At 49.5% G+C, this 15952-nt stretch overlaps 1 protein-coding gene across 1 annotated transcript in view; it reads left to right on the top strand.

Moving 5' to 3' along the window:
- LOC311188289 (class I histocompatibility antigen, Gogo-OKO alpha chain-like) overlaps positions 1-15952 on the top strand; it is a gene marked incomplete at both ends in the record, with an annotated part of 346072 nt that overhangs the window by 89355 nt on the left and 240765 nt on the right. The gene's annotated exons all lie outside the window — the stretch shown is intronic.

Here is a 15952-nt window from a genome sequence, read left to right as displayed (position 1 = left end):
AGTTGAGGAAGGGCACCCACAACAGCACACCACACTTTCCTCATGTGTTTATCCCCATTTATTTAATTTCCTAGAATTTCTGGGAATTTGAGGACAATGTCCTTTTGGCCACATTATTATGGGATTTCAGAGTGTTTGTGATTCCACGGGGAGTAGTTCAAAAGAGAAAACTCATCAGATTTACATATCATAAATAACACTATCATTTGGTGTAGATGCAGAGACATAAAGAACTTGAAGGAGGGCCTCCCCGGTGGCGCAGCGGTTGAGCGCTGGGTTGCAAAGCTGCCCGTGGCCTCTGCAGCGCCGGTTCGATCCCCGGCTGCTCCCCGGCCACCAGAGGAGGGTCCCACATGGCGCGCAGACCTCTCCTGCCGCCCGCTGCTCCCCTCAGCAGTGTACTTCGGTCCTTCTGCCTGCTCTGCTCCCCGCTCTGGCTCTGGTGAATTCTCTCACCCTCCCGCGCTTCTGACTGTACCCAGTGCTTGTATAAATAAATAAATAAATAAAATCTTTAAAAAAAAAAAAAAAAAAAAAGAACTTGAAGGAGATTTAAATTTGGAAGTGAAGTGGCCCCATGGTTGTCACTTGCTGTCTGGCCTCAGCTCCTCTCTGCTGACAGCATCCACCTTTGCTGTCCCATCTGTGATGTCCAATGTTTGAAAATTTCACACCAGAATATTTCATGATAAAATGTAGCTCCCATTGGATATCAGACATTTAACTCATTCTCAGACATTCACCCTCTGAGGGTGCTACTCAGGCTGACCCTTGCCTTCAGCCCAGGTGAGGCCCATGTGGGCACAATGTCAGTTTGGAGGCAGCCAGGAATGGTTAAAACTGGCAGCATCTCCATCTTTCAATATTTGGGTTAACAACCTGTTGCTGTTCTTTTAAATCATTGGCATTGTAGTTTTTTCTGATGATAAATAACTTTCTTAATATTAATTCTTGATACTCTCATAGTTTACTGTCAATAAAATTTATGGGATATCAAGAGAAGAAAGTTATAAATGAATGAAGAAGCTGAATCAGACTATTATTAACATATACTGAGACTATTCATTGCTTACAATTTGTCAGTTTTGTGTAACATAATTAAAATTTTAAAATAATAAAACATTAACTGTCTCTCGGTTGTATGGATTTAAACATTTAAGCACAATTAAAACTGTTGTAGACAACATAATATACACTAAGAAAACAAGAGATTCCACTGGAAAAATAAAACAATAAGCCACTTCAGTGTGGTTGGAAGCTTAAAAAATCAACATACAAAAATCAATTGCCTTCTTATATGCAAAAATTGAGCCAAAAGAGAAGTTAAGAAAACAATCCCACTCATAATCACAAGACTAAGTACCCCAGAGTAGACATAACAAAGGAGGTGAAGATACAAGAACAGAGTAAGGCATTGTCCAAAGAAATAGAAAGTACAGAGAAATGGAAAGAAATTCCCTGCCCTTGGTTTGGAAGAATCAACATTACCAAATGCCCATCTGACCCAAAGCAGTTTACAGATTCAATGCAATGCCAATAAGAACTTCAGTGGCATTCTCCAAGGATATAAAAAAAAAAAATACTGAAATGTAAAAGACCCCGAACACCCAAAACAACACTGACAAAAAGAGGAAGAATGGGGGCAGCTCACTCCAGACTCCAGTCCATACAATAAGGCTCTAAAAGTTAAAGCAGCATGACACTGGGACAAAAACAGACAGACAGGCCACTGGAATATAATGAGGCCCAGGAATCCTCCCTCGTCAGGAGGGACAGTGACTCTACGGCAGAGGAGCCAGAGCAGGCATTGGAGCAGGGAAAGTGGGGAAATGGTGCTGGGAGAAGCAGACAGACACACGCAGCAGAGTGAAGCAGTCACTGCCCCACACCCTACAGAAGAATAGAGTCAAACAAATAAACACCTGTTTCCATGTGTGATGTCACCATCGTCACGCAGCAAACCAAAGTATATAACACCATGAGCAGAAACCCTAAAATACTATTTCCTAAAGATTAAAAGCAAATTATCCCAACAAAAGGACAATTCTAATGTAAGTGCAGTGACAGGTGCTGGGGTGGAAAAGAACCGCAGGAGACACAATTTCAGAGACGAGTAAAGTTTCTCTTCCTGAAGGGCTGGTGATCCCCGTGGTCACTCACTTCTGCTGGAAGTCCATTGTCTTTCGGCCCACTCCCCTCCCTTGGCTCCCTCCTGCCTCTCTCCTTGTCCCTTCCCTCCCGCCTCAGGCCTTTCTGCATCCCCCTCACGCCCATCCCCAGGGCCTCTCTGTGAAGGGCAACGGTGGGTGATGGGCGACTGTCCAGCTGTCTAGACAGGGACTCAGGGCACTGTTATGACTGATGGTGCCCACCATGGTGGACACGACAGGTGGGGAATGGAACCTGGAAGTGAGGATTTGTCTATTCACTTCCATAGAGGCGTGAGCCAGACACAAAATCACATCTACACACCGAGTGTGATAATTACTCCCCGAGAAGCACTGCAAGACGCTCCAATTAACACAGTCAAGTAAACATGCACTTTCCCTCTGGAGGAAGGTCCCTGAGGCCTGGAATCTGGACAGTGTCCAACACGCGGACACCAGCTCCACAGCTCAAATAGCCCAGCCCTGAGGCCCTGCTCTGTCCATGAGGCAGCAGCAGGACGTGGTGGTACATCCTGTGAGTGCTCAGAGGCGTCCCCAGGAGCCCCGACCATGGAGTGAGAGGCCAGAACGCCCTCTGTCCGCACCACGGGGACAACCTCAGGACACAGATGGACACAGCAGCGGGAACTTTCCTCCACAATTTGCAAGTATTCAGTCTTAGGCAGTTTTCAGAATGGAAATCATTCAGACTTGAATGTTTTTAGAATGCAAGCTTCATTTTAGATGTGAGAAAGCAAGGTAATTAAAATACTCATTTTATAAATCATGAAAACTAATAAATTCTGAAGATGCACAAGCTTCTCAGTGCCCCACTGCCTTATCATGCTGGATGAGTCTCAATCAGAGGAAATATTCTCTCCTTGAGTTTAAAGTGTTCAAAAGATTGACTTATAGTACCTTTATATATTAGAAGATTTATTGTATGTGACAATTAATGCTTCGTAACTGGCATTTGAGCATTCAGCACACTGAGTTGTTTTGGGCACGGTATAAAAGACAACAGCTAATGGAAATACATTGTGATGAAGAAATTCCGGGGGAAATTTAATGTAATATTTATTGTTAAAAATCAGAATGTTATGCCTTTTGCCTACATATTATGACAGACCTAAGAGTCAAATATAAATTCTGCAAATTTTACAGCAACATGGTTGATTATTTCATGGCTCTGGCATTAAAGACAAGTTGGGTGTGGACTCAGGTCTCTTTACAGACATGAACTTGGGTATTTTTCCCCAACTCTACGACTCAGGGATTATCACTGATACTGCACAGGAAGAGAAAATGTCGAGCTTCTGTTATCAATAAATATATGTTTCATAATACTCGAAAGATGTCGACAACTTGGATCACCTCATATCCTGATTTATTTCCTTGTTTTTATGATATTACTGGGAAGATTTCTACCAATGTGTTGCAATTGTTTTACATTACCATGTGACCTTAAAAGTCCTGCCCTCCCCAGGGGCTGCCCCTCCGTCATCCCACAGAGGGGGGAGAGGATGAGATGGGGAGGAGGGGAGAGGGCAGGGCTGCCCCATGTCCAGACGTCACCACTCACGCACAGGCCTGGGGTGAGGAACAAACCTGCACCCGGGGGAACCGGGTCCCTGGGACTGGCGGGACAACCACACGCACAGACCGTCCGGCTCAGCTCTGGAGCGGCCTCCTCCCTGTACAGATGTGCATGAGTCTGAGGGGGACAGAGGGGCCGGGGAGAGACCCGGGGGTGGACGAGCCCATCCTGCAGGAGGGACGTGTGGGTGTGACCCAGGAGGAAACTCTGTGGGAAACATGGTCTCTGAGTCCTCAGATGTGGGGAGTCAGGTGCAGGGAGATGAGGAGACGAGGGGACAGACCAAGAGTCAGGAGTGAGGCCACAGGGGTAGGAATCTGACAGAGGAGGTGTCAGGACACGCCGCACGGGGATGCTGAGCCCAGATCATTCAGTTCCAGGACAGTGTCGGGTCCTGGGGAGCAGGAAAACAGGGACCTGCACACCCCATCTCCCTGCACACCTGTCACTGTGGGGCCTCCCCAGACCAGGGCTGTGCTGGAGGAGCAGAGACAGGCTCTCTAGGGTGGGGGGTGCTGGGCATGGTCACGTGTCCTCTGGGACTGTGCCCTGGACGACCTCTGGGAGGTCGCTGGGCCGAGATGCTGGGGCCTGGCAGGAGGCCGGAGCAGAGAGATTGGAGCAGTAGGGAGGGGCTGTCAGTAGGGTTTGTTGAGAGATATGAGATTTTAATTTATGCAAGATTTGTAGGGGATAATGGAAATTTTCACCAATTTTCAGGTCTTCTGGAAAAAGTTATCATGCACATTCACATGAAGTGGAAATAAATGGGCTGAATAATGAAGTTTATATAGATGATGATTTTTGACTCAATAGGACCTAGAAGGAATAATTATGTAGAAAATACATTGAATCATTACTCTATTATGATAACACACATGCTCCACGTTGGAAGTTAGACATTTTCTTTCCTTCTCCTTTCCCAGTACAGATGATGTCTCCAGAGGTGACCAATCTCACGGCCGTGACAGAATTCGTCCTCCTGGGGTTCCCCACTCAGGGGACCATGGGCTTCTTGCACCCGCTGCTCTTCTCCCTGGTCTACCTGTGCGCCCTGCTGGGGAACGGACTCATCGTCCTCATCACCACCCTGGACCGGCACCTCCACACCCCCATGTACTTCTTCCTGAGGAGTCTGTCCTTCTCGGACCTCTGCCTCATCACAACCATGGTGCCCAAGTCCATTGCCAACTCTCTGAGGCACAGCAGCTCCATCTCCTTCCCTGGCTGTGTCGTCCAGGTCTTCATGATGGTTTTTTCGGCAGGTGCAGAGATGACCCTGCTCACGGTGATGAGCCTTGACCGCTATGCTGCAATCTGCCAACCCCTGCACTATGATGTCATCATGAGCAGGGACAGGTGTGTGCAGCTGACAGCTGTGTCCTGGCTGGGTGGGGGTCTCTATGCTGTGATGAACACAGCTGGAACCTTCTCCTTGTCCTACTGTGGGTCCAACGTGGTCCACCAGTTCTTCTGTGACGTCCCCCAGTTATTGGCTATTTCCTGCTCAGGAAATCTAATGAACAAACTTGTCCCCATTCTCATTAGTGTGGTGTTGAGCACCTGCTATTTCATTTTCATCATCATTTCCTATGTCCACATCTTCTCTGCTGTCAGGAAGATCCCATCCACAGAAGGTAAGGCCAAAGTCTACTCCACCTGCCTGCCCCACCTTCTGGTTGTGGTGCTGTTTGTCTCCACTGGATTCTTTGCTTATCTGAAGCCGACCTCAGAGACCCCGTCCATGTCTGACCTGGTCATTTCTATGTTCTACACGATGGTACCCCCCACCTTTAATCCGGTCATATACAGTCTGAGAAACCAAGCCATGAAGTCGGCTGTTGGGAGACTGATGAAGGGGAGACTCACCAAAATGTAATAGAGAAGATGACTTCATGACTCCATTATGAGACACATATTTTAAATCTTCACATCATTCTCCCCTTTATATTTGTATAGTTACATGTAATTCCATTGTATAATTAAAGATATATTCTTATTTTTAAGTTATATTTAAGATAACTCCATATACCCCTATAGCTTTAATTGTTTCTCTTGTTAACACTTAGATGTTCTTTGATGTTCTGTGTGTACTGGTGTTTGAATTTCTAGCCACTCTTTGCTGTTCTCCATTTCTGTGCTCCCGGCCGATAGGGGCAATGGTTGGGTTTCATCTTGGTCGTCAGCAGAAGTTTTCTCACTGGGGCAGCATCTCCAGTCTTTCTAAGGCAGCTTCCCCTCTAATGTCACTGACCTGCATGGTCACTTGTGGGATCAGGGGACTCGGGTAGGATAGAGGCCCCTTTAGTTGGTGAGTGAGGCCTTCACAGCATAAATAAGGCCCAAAGATTCATAGTGAATCGAGTAGTCATGACCTTCTGTCGATAAGGACCACACGTGACGTGGTGGAGCCACTCCTGGAAGCTCTGGTGTGGGTGCCTCCATCATTTACCATAAACACGCCAAGCACAGTGGACACCAGAAATAAGACAGGGACTTGAAAGCTGTTAATTTCAGGCGCAGTATAATGACTAAAAACTGACAATATATAGTGGGTAGGGTTTTTTAAGAAACAGTAATAGGGGAGTCCCTGGTGGTACAGTGGGTACAGCACAGTGCTGTAAAGCTGTCCGCAGCCTCTGCACCACGGGTTGAGTTCCCAGACAGCCAGGGAGCTACCCACATGGCGCTGCAAACCTCTCCTACCTCACCCGCTGCTTCCCTCAGCAGTGTATTTCGGTCAGTCTGGCTCTCACCCCCCACACCTCTCATGCCAGCTCTCACCCCCCACACCTCTGTCCTGTACCCCAGCTCTTGTATAAATAAATAAATCTTTTTTAAAAAAAGAAACAATAAAGGAACTTAGGAAACTATAATGGTAAAATCAAAATAATAGCTCATGGACTGCACAATATTCTAATATTTCCAGGAAGAGTTGAGGAACGGCACTCACATCACACCGCACTTTACACGTGTGATTATCCACATTTATTTAATTACCTAGAATGCCTTAGAATTTGATGACAGTGTCCTTCTGGGCACGTTATTACAGGGATCTCACCCAGAGTGTTTGCGTTTCCATATGGAGTTCTTCAAACAAGAAAACTCGTCAGATTTACATATCATGAATGATATTATCATTTAGTGTAGACGGAAAGACATAAAGAATTTGAGGGTTTAAATTGGGGAAGTGAAAAGCCCCTGAGTGCCTTTGCTGTCTGGCCTCAGCTCCTCTCTGCTGACTGCATCCACCTTTGGTTTCCCGTTGTGATTTCCAAGGTTTGAAAATTTCACACCAAAATATTTCAATATAAAATGTAGTCTCAATTGGACATCAGGCCCTTTAACTGTTTCTCAAACAGGTCACCCTCTGAGGGAATCAGGCTGACCTTGCCTTCAGCCCAGGCGAGTCCCGTAAGGCACATGGCAAATTTGGAAGCAGCCAGCAATGGTTAAAAGATGACATCATCTTGATACATAAACATCTGGGTTGACAACTTGCTACTGTTATTTTAAATCATTGGCATTTTTATTTATCTGATGATAAATAACTTTGTTAAAATTAATTCTTGATAAAAAAATTAATTCTTGATACTGTCATAGTTTACTGGTCAATAAAATTTATGGGGCATAATGACAATAAAGTTACGAGATATAAGGAGAATTCAATACATGTATTGAATTAAGAACCTGAATCAGGGTATTATAAACATATGCTGAGACTATTCATTGCCTACATTTTGCCACTAGTGTATAAAATAAATAAAAATTTAAAATAATAAAATATTAACTGCCTCAAGATCGCATGAATTTAAACATTTAAGCACATTTTAAACAGTTATACAACATAATATCCACTAAGAACACTAAAGACTCCACTGAAAACAACAAATTAAGTCAATGAGCCACATCAGTGTAGTTGGAAGCTGACAAAATCAACACACGAAAATCAATTGCCTTCTATATGCACATAATGAACTAGAAGAGAAGTTAAGAAAACAAACCCACTTATAATCACGAGACTAAGTACCACGGAGTAGACATAACAAAGGAGGTGAAGATACAAGAAAAGAGAAAGACATTGTCAAAAGAATTAGAAAAGACAGAGAAATGGAAAGATATTCCCTGCCCTTGGCTTGGAAGAATCAACATTACCAAATGCCCATCTGACCCAAAGCAATTTACAGATTCAACTTAATCCCAATAAGACCTTCAATGACATTCTCCAAGGATAAAAAAAAAAAAATTACTGAAATGTATGTGGAACCATAAAAGGCCCCGAACACCCAAAACAACACTGACAAAAAAAGGAAGAATGGAGGCAGCTCACTCCAGACTTCAGTCCATACAATAAAGCTCTAATAATTAAAGCAGCATGGTACTGGGACCAAAACAGACAGACAGAACTCTGGAATATAATGAGGACCCAGGAACCCACCCTCATCAGGACAGCCAGTGACTCTACGACAGAGGATCCAGAGCAGGCACTGGAGAGGGAAAGTGGGGAAATGTTGCTGGGAGAAGCAGACAGACACACGCAGCAGAATGAAGCAGGTCACTGCCCCACACCCTACAGAATAGACTCAAACAGATAAACGCCTCTTAGCAAATGTGTCACGATAGTCATGCTGCAAACCTAAGTACATGACATCATGTGCAGAAACCCTAATATTCTACTCCATTTTGTTAAGGTTAAAAGTAAAATTATTCAAACCTAATAACAGTTCTAATGTAAGTGCAGTGACAGGTGCTGGGGTGGAAAAGAACCGCAGGATACATAATTTCAGAGATGAGTAAAGTTTCTCTTCCCGAAGGGCTGGTGACCCCCGTGGTCACTCACTTCTGCTGGACGTCCATTGTCTTTCCTCCCCACTCCCCTCCCTTGGCTCCCTCCTGCCTCTCTCCTTGTCCCTTCCCTCCCACCTCCGGCCTTTCTGCATCCCCCTCACGCCCATCCCCAGGGCCTCTCCTTGAAGGGCAAGGGTGGGTGACGGGCAACTCTCCAGCTGTCTAGACAGGGACTCGGGGCACTGTCATGACTGATGGTGCCCACCACGGTGGACACGACAGGTGGGGAATGGAACCTGGAAATGAGGATTTGTCTATTCACTTCCATAGAGGCGTGAGCCAGACACAAAATCACATCTACACACCGAGTGTGATATTTACTCCCCGAGAAGCACTGCAGGACGCTCCAATTAACACAGTCAAGTAAACACGCACTTTCCCTCTGGAGGAAGGTCCCTGAGGCCTGGAATCTGGACAGTGTCCAACACATGGGCACCAGCTCCAGAGCTCAAATAGCCCAGCCCTGAGGCCCTGCTCTGTCCATGAGGCGGCGCAGGACGGGGTGGAACATCCTGTGAGTGCTCAGAGGTGTCCCCATGAGCCCCGCCATGGAGTGAAAGGCCGGGATGCCATCTATCTTGCCATGGGGACAACCTCAGGACAGAGACTCGACATGGCAGTGGGAACTTCCCCCCCCAGACTGCAGGTATTCTGTTCTTAAACAGTTTTCGAATGGAAATCATTCAGATTTGACTGTTTTTAGATTTCAAGCTTCATTTTAGATCTGAGAAAGCACAGTAAATAAAATATTTGTTTTATAAATCATGAAAACTATTAAATTCTGAAGGTATACAAGTTTCTCAGTGCCCCACTGCCTTATCATGCTGGATGAGTCTCAGCGAGAGGAAATATACTCTCCTGGAATTTAAAGTGTTCAAAGGATTGAACAGAACGTTGTGGCGCATCGTATATGTGGCAACTAATGCTTCATAACTGGATTTGAGCATTCAGCACACTGAGTTGTTCTGGGCACTACATAAAAGACAACAATTAATGGAATTACTTTGTGATGAAGAATGTCTCTTTACAGACATGGACTTGAGTTTTTTTTTTTCCCAATTCCACCACTCAGGAGTCTTTAGTGATATTGCACAGGAAGAGAATATGCCAGAGCTTCTGTCATCATTACCGATATCAGTCCAAAGGTATCTACATCTTGGACCATCTCATTACATGATTTATTTTCCTGTTTTTATTAAATTATTAGGAAGATTCCACCAATGTGTTATAATTATTTTATGTTACTATGTGACCTTAAAAATCCTGCCTCCCCAGGGCCTTCCACTCCGTCACCCCACAGAGGGGGGAGAGGATGACATTGGGGAGGGGAAGTGGAGTGGGCAGTGCTGCCCCGTGTCCAGACATCCACACTCACCCATGGGCCTGGGTGAGGAACAAACCTGCACCCAGGGGACCCGGGTCCCTGGGACCGGCAGGGTCAGCCACATGCACAGATCGTCCGGCTCAGCCCCGGAGCAGCCTCCTCCCTGCACAGATGTGCATGAGTCTGTGGGGGACAGAGGGGCCAGGGAGGGACCCGGGGTGGATGAGCCCATCCTTCAGGAGGGACGTGTGGGTGTGACCCAGGAGGAGACTCTGTGGGAAACATGGTCTCTGAGTCCTCAGATGTGGGGAGTCCGGTGCAGGGAGATGAGGAGACGAGGGGACAGACCAGGAGTCAGGAGTGAGGCCACAGGGGTAGGAATCTGACAGAGGAGGCGTCAGGACACGCCGCACGGGGATGCTGTGCTCAGATCATTCAGTTACAGGACAGTGTTGGGTCCTGGGGAGCAGGAAAACAGGGACCCGCACACCCCATCTCCCTGCACACCTGTCACTGACCAGCGCTGTGCTGGAGGAGCAGGGACAGGCTCTCTAGGGTGGGGGGTACTGGGCATGGTCACGTGTCCTCTGGGACTGTGCCCTGGACAACCTCTGGGAGGTGTGCTGGGCGGAGATGCTGGGGCCTGGGCAGTAGGTGGGAGCAGCAAAAGTGGGGCAGTCGGGAGGTACAGTCAGTCGGGTTTGTTGAGAGGTTTGAGACTGTAATTCTTAAAGTTCTGTAGGGTCAATGGAAATCTTCAAGCGGTCACCAATTTCCAGGACATGTTTGGACAGTGTGATAATGTTCCCTTCACATGAGATGGAAATGAAAGTTTGAACACAGCAGCACACCCAGATGAGGATACTAGATGCCATGAGACCTAGAAGGAGTAACTACCTGGTAGATAGACTGAATCATTATCCTATGCTGACGACCCACTTACGTTCAATATTAGAAGATTTAACAATGTTTTCTTCCTCTTTATTTTTTTTTATACAGATGATGGCTCCGGGGGGATGAATCTCACAACTATGAGAGAATTCGTCCTCCTGGGGTTCCCCACCCAGGGGACCATGCGCTTCTTGCACACGCTGCTCTTCCCCCTGGTCTACCTGTGCACCCTGCTGGGGAACAGGGTCATTGTCCTCGTCACCACCCTGGACCGGCACCTCCACACCCCCATGTACTTCTTCCTGAGGAGTCTGTCCTTCACAGACCTCTGCCTCATCTCAGCCATGGTCCCCAAGTCCATTGCTAACTCTCTGAGGCACAGCAGCTCCATCTTGTTCACATGCTGTGTCCTCCAGGTCTTCATGATGGTTTTTACAACAACCACAGAGTTGCACCTGCTCACGGTGATGAGCCTTGACCACTATGCTGCCATCTGCCCCCCCCTGCACTATGACGTCATCATGAGCAGGGACAGGTGTGTGCAGCTGACAGCTGTGTCCTGGCTGGGTGGGGGTCTCCATGCTGTGATACACACAGCTGGAACCTTCTCCTTGTCCTATGTGAGTCCAACGTGGTCCACCACTTCTTCTGTGACATCCCCCAGTTAATGGCTATTTCCTGCTCAGGGAATTTAATCAATGAACTTGTCCCCATTCTCACTACTTCGCTGTTGAGTATCTGCTCTTTTATTTTCATCATCGTTTCCTATGTCCACATCATCTCTGCTGTCAGGAAGATTGCATCCACTGAAGATAAGGTCAAGGTCTACTCCACGTGCCTTCCCCACCTGCTGGTTGTGGTGCTGTTTCTCTCCACTGGATGCTTTGCTTATCTGAAGCCGACCACAGGAACCCCATCCATGTCTGACCTGGTCATTTCTATGTTCTACATGGTGGTGACCCCCACTTTTACTCCCATCATATACAGTCTGAGGAGCCAAGCCATGAAGTCGGCTGTGGGGAGACTAATGAAGGGGAGACTCACCAAAATATAATAGGGAAGATGAGTTCATTAATCTTTACAAGACAATTATTTTAAATTTTCACATTATACTACTCTATATTATTATAATTACAAAATATATATTAATAATGTAATAAATAATAAAATAAATATTAAATAAAATTAATAATAATAATATATATATATATTAAGATAACTTCGTATACCCTTAGTTTTAGTTGTTGCTCTTTTTACCTCTTAGGTGCCATGTGATATTCCGTGTATACTGGAGTAACTGAACTTCCAGCCCCTCTTTGCTGTTCTCCATTTCTGTAGCTCCCGGCCAAGAGAGGAGATGGTTGGGTTTCATCTCAGTTGTCAGCAGTTGTCAGCAGCAGTTTCATCTGTTGTCATCTTAGTTGTCCCTGGGGCAGCATCTCCAGTCTCTAAGGCGGCTCCCCCTCTAATGTCACTGACCCTCGCGGTCACATGTGGGATCAGGGGTCATGGTAGGACAGAGGCCCCTGTACTTAGTGAGTGAGGCCTTCACAGCATAAACAAGGTCTTAGGGTCCAAGTTAGAATCTGAGCAGTTGTGATCCACTGTAGAGAAGGACCCACACACGTGATGTGGTGGAGACCCTCTGGAAGCTCTGGTGTGGGTGCCACCACATTTACCATAAACACACTCAGCGCTTGGTGCCCGAGCCCGCGGACTGGTCAACGAGGTTCTCAAGGGGAGAGCAGCGACCTGAAGAACAGGGGTACACCACGGAGGGAGACACGCACACTCTTGGTTCAGCTATGGCAGGTCTCCTTTACTTTCGGTTTCGGCGGGGCTTTATAGCTGGGGACCGGAAGTGGAAGAAGCAGGCCAACACTGCCTAGCCAATGATTAAACACATAACCTTATTTGGTGCACACTGGGCCAAAAGAAGCACAGCCAATCACGAAGGGGGAAGTATCCTGATGCCACGAGGTAAGGCGCCAACAGCTTGGTGGACAGCAGAAATAAGAAAGTTAAGTTCCTGTGAAGTATAATTACTAAAATATTACAAAAATCATTGGGTGGGAATTTTTGAGAAACAATCTGCTCAGAACAAAACGGTAGCTAGTAGTCTACCTCGTATCTAATATTCCTAGAAATGTGTTAGGGATGCCATCCATGACCTCACACCACACTTCACAGGAGTGTTGTCCCCATTTATTTCATCACCTAGAGTGGGCAGGTGGGAATGGCAGGACAATGCTCTGGCCGGGCAGGTCATCAACAGGAATCTCACACAGAGTGTCTGCATTTTTATGAACTCGTTGAATTGAAAAAAGCCCTCGGATTTACATGCAAAAAGTAACACTATCATTTGGTGTGTTCATAGACATGCAAAGGATTTGAAGAAGATCTCATTTGGGAAGTGAAGTGCCCCGTGGGTGTGGCTGCTGTCTGGCCTCAGCTCCTCTCCGCTGACGGCATCATCCTTTGCTTTCCCATCTGTGATGTTCCATATTTGAAAATTTCACACCAAATATTTCATGATGAAATGCAGTTCCAATTGGATATCAGACATTCAGTCACTCTCAAACACTCACCTGGGAGGGGCTGAGTCAGGCTGACCTTGCGTCCAGCCCGGGGGAGTTCCAGGTGGAACCAGGCAAATCTGGAGACCAGCCAGGGGCAGTAGAAGAGGTGGCAGAATCCTGACCTTTGAGCTTCTGGGCTGACAATGGCCTACTGCTCTTTTAAGTGATTGGCCTTTTTATTTTTAGTGCTGATAAGTGACTCTTAACATTAATTCATGATGCTGTTACACTGGTCAATAAACGTTATGGAATATAATGAGAATCCAGTGTGTGCATTGAACAAGAAACTGGATCAGACCATTCTAAACACATACTCTTCACTGCCAACATTTTTGCCAACCTTGTACAACATAATTAGATATATGAGTTAATAAAACATTAATTGCTCTAAGTTGTATGAATTCAAACATTTAATCACAATTAAAACCGTTGATTTCTGATTTTTTTTTCTTACTTGGCGTTACTAAATGATTTATCTCACTATTTCTTTTTATCATGGTAACTTGCTGCTAGCACAGTTGTGGGTATTAAATAACAACATTTTATAAATTCTCAATGTGCCAGAAGTCATACATTCCAACTTTTGATCTAGAAGGTCAAGAAATATATTACGAACTTAATTTCACTAGAAAGTATCAAAAGCCAAAAAGGAAGGAAGATAATTATTGACCACAAGAAGCTGGACCGCGGGAAGCAGAACTCGCCTCCTGTTTTCTCGCGCGCGCAGGGGCGCGGGTCACTGTGGAGACTGAAGCTGAAATGGAGCTGGAACGCCAGGCCGCCCCACCCCCCCTCCGCGACCCCAGCAGCGCCCGCCACCTGTCCACCAGCTCCGCCCCGCCGGCCCCACCGCTGCCCAAAAGGGGGGTTCCCGGCCCCGCCCCTCGAGGGCCGCCCCCAGCCCGAGCAGAGCCGCTTCCAAGGCTCCCGGCCTTTCCTGGCCCGCGGGAGGGGCAGCTCCGCTGAGGGCAGCGTCCTGGGCTGATCCTGCTGCACCGCGGTTTAGGAAAGGCCCGCACCCCACGCTGCTCTGCGCTCGCCCCACTTCCCGGACCTTGCTCGCCCGCCCAGGGGCTCAGGCCCCAGAGCCGCCCAGGCGTGCGTCCAGCGGGTGTGGCGCCCCGGCCGGCGCGGACCGGCCATCCCTGGGCCCTGGGCCTGCCCACGCTCTCAGCCCCTCCGGGGCCCCCCGGGCCCCCATCCCGCCTTCTCTGGGAGCCGACGGCCGGGCAGGAGCCCGGAGGAGGGAGGATGCGCAGCAGGGTGCCGACACCCCCTCCCTCTGGGGTCCATGTGGCGCAGGAGCCTGGGGCCACACTCGAGGCAGGGGAGGAGCCACAGGCCGCCGCACCCGCCAGGCCGGATACCCCGCGGGAGACGGGTCCACGTAGACGCCGCCTCCCTGGGTCAGGGCCCGCGCTGGGTTGGGGGGGCAGCGACCCCTGTCCCGTCAGTGAGGGGCGCGGTGGACGCGAGGGATTCCCCGGGGCGGGGAGGTGACTACGGTCTTGGGGGGACGGAGTGACCGCAGCCGGGGAGGTCGGCGCTGACCCCAAGGCGGGAGCCGAGCCCGGGCAGCAGCTGGGGCTCCCCGGGACCGTCCCCCAGGGGCCCGCGGGCGGCCGGGCGCGCAGGGCTTGCTCCCTGCCCCGCTCCCCTCGCCCGGTAAGGCAGCCTTGCCCGTCCCCTGCGCGGGTGGGGGCCGGGGGCTGGGGGGGCGCTGCCGCCCACCGGGCCCGGGTCCGAGCTGGGGACTCCGCGCCCTGCTGGAGCCCCCATGGGACCCGGGACAGCAGCTCCAGCCGGGGACGGCGCAGGTCGGTCTTTCAGGCGCGCCCGGAGCCCTCCTGGTGTCTGTGGGCGCCCCTGGGGTCCCCGGGGTCTCCTCCCGGGGACAAAGCCACCCCGGCCGCGCGGAGGGAGCGCAGGGGAGGCGCGCTGGGGACAGCGGGGCGCGGAGCCCCCCCTTTCCAAACCGCCCCTGTGAGGCCCGGGGCTCGTTAGGCGAACTGGGCGCCTCCTCAGAGCCCGCGGCGCGTCCGGGGCCTTCCTGGGCTCCTCGGTGCGTCTGGGGGCACCCGTGACGCAGGGGGGCCCTGGGGGACTGAGACCCATCGTGGGGCCACGCTCAACTGCGAAACTATGGCCGCGCCCCGCAGGGGAGCCCCAGAGCAGGGCGCGCTGGGGAGGGGGTGATGGGGCGGGCGGGGTGCGCGCTCCTTGCTCACCCCGCCAGGGCGCCCGGGTGAGGAGCCGCGGAGGAGGCGCTGGCACGCGCTGCAGACACCAGAAGAGCCCCTGGGCAACCTGGCAGCCTCTGTCTGTCCCCTGTGGGGACGGTCCCGCCAGGAGCTGGTGGGGAGGGGGGCGGTGAGGGGAACCAGCTAGCAGAAGGGGGTGTGTCCGGTGAGGACCCAACGTGAGGGGTGAACGGGACGCCCCTGAGACGTGTGTCCTCCGCCCCCCGCTTCAGTTCCCAGGCCCAGGCCCCCGCTCCGAGGGGCTCTGGCGCTCCCCGCGCACCCTCCCCCACGCGCGGGTCACGCGCCCGGAGGACTGGACGCAG

This window comes from Talpa europaea (assembly GCF_964194135.1).
Source record: "Talpa europaea genome assembly, chromosome: 2".
In the NCBI taxonomy this organism is placed as follows: Eukaryota; Metazoa; Chordata; class Mammalia; order Eulipotyphla; family Talpidae; genus Talpa; species Talpa europaea.
Note: the sequence above shows the minus strand (reverse complement) of the source record. Positions and strands in the feature narration are given on the sequence as shown.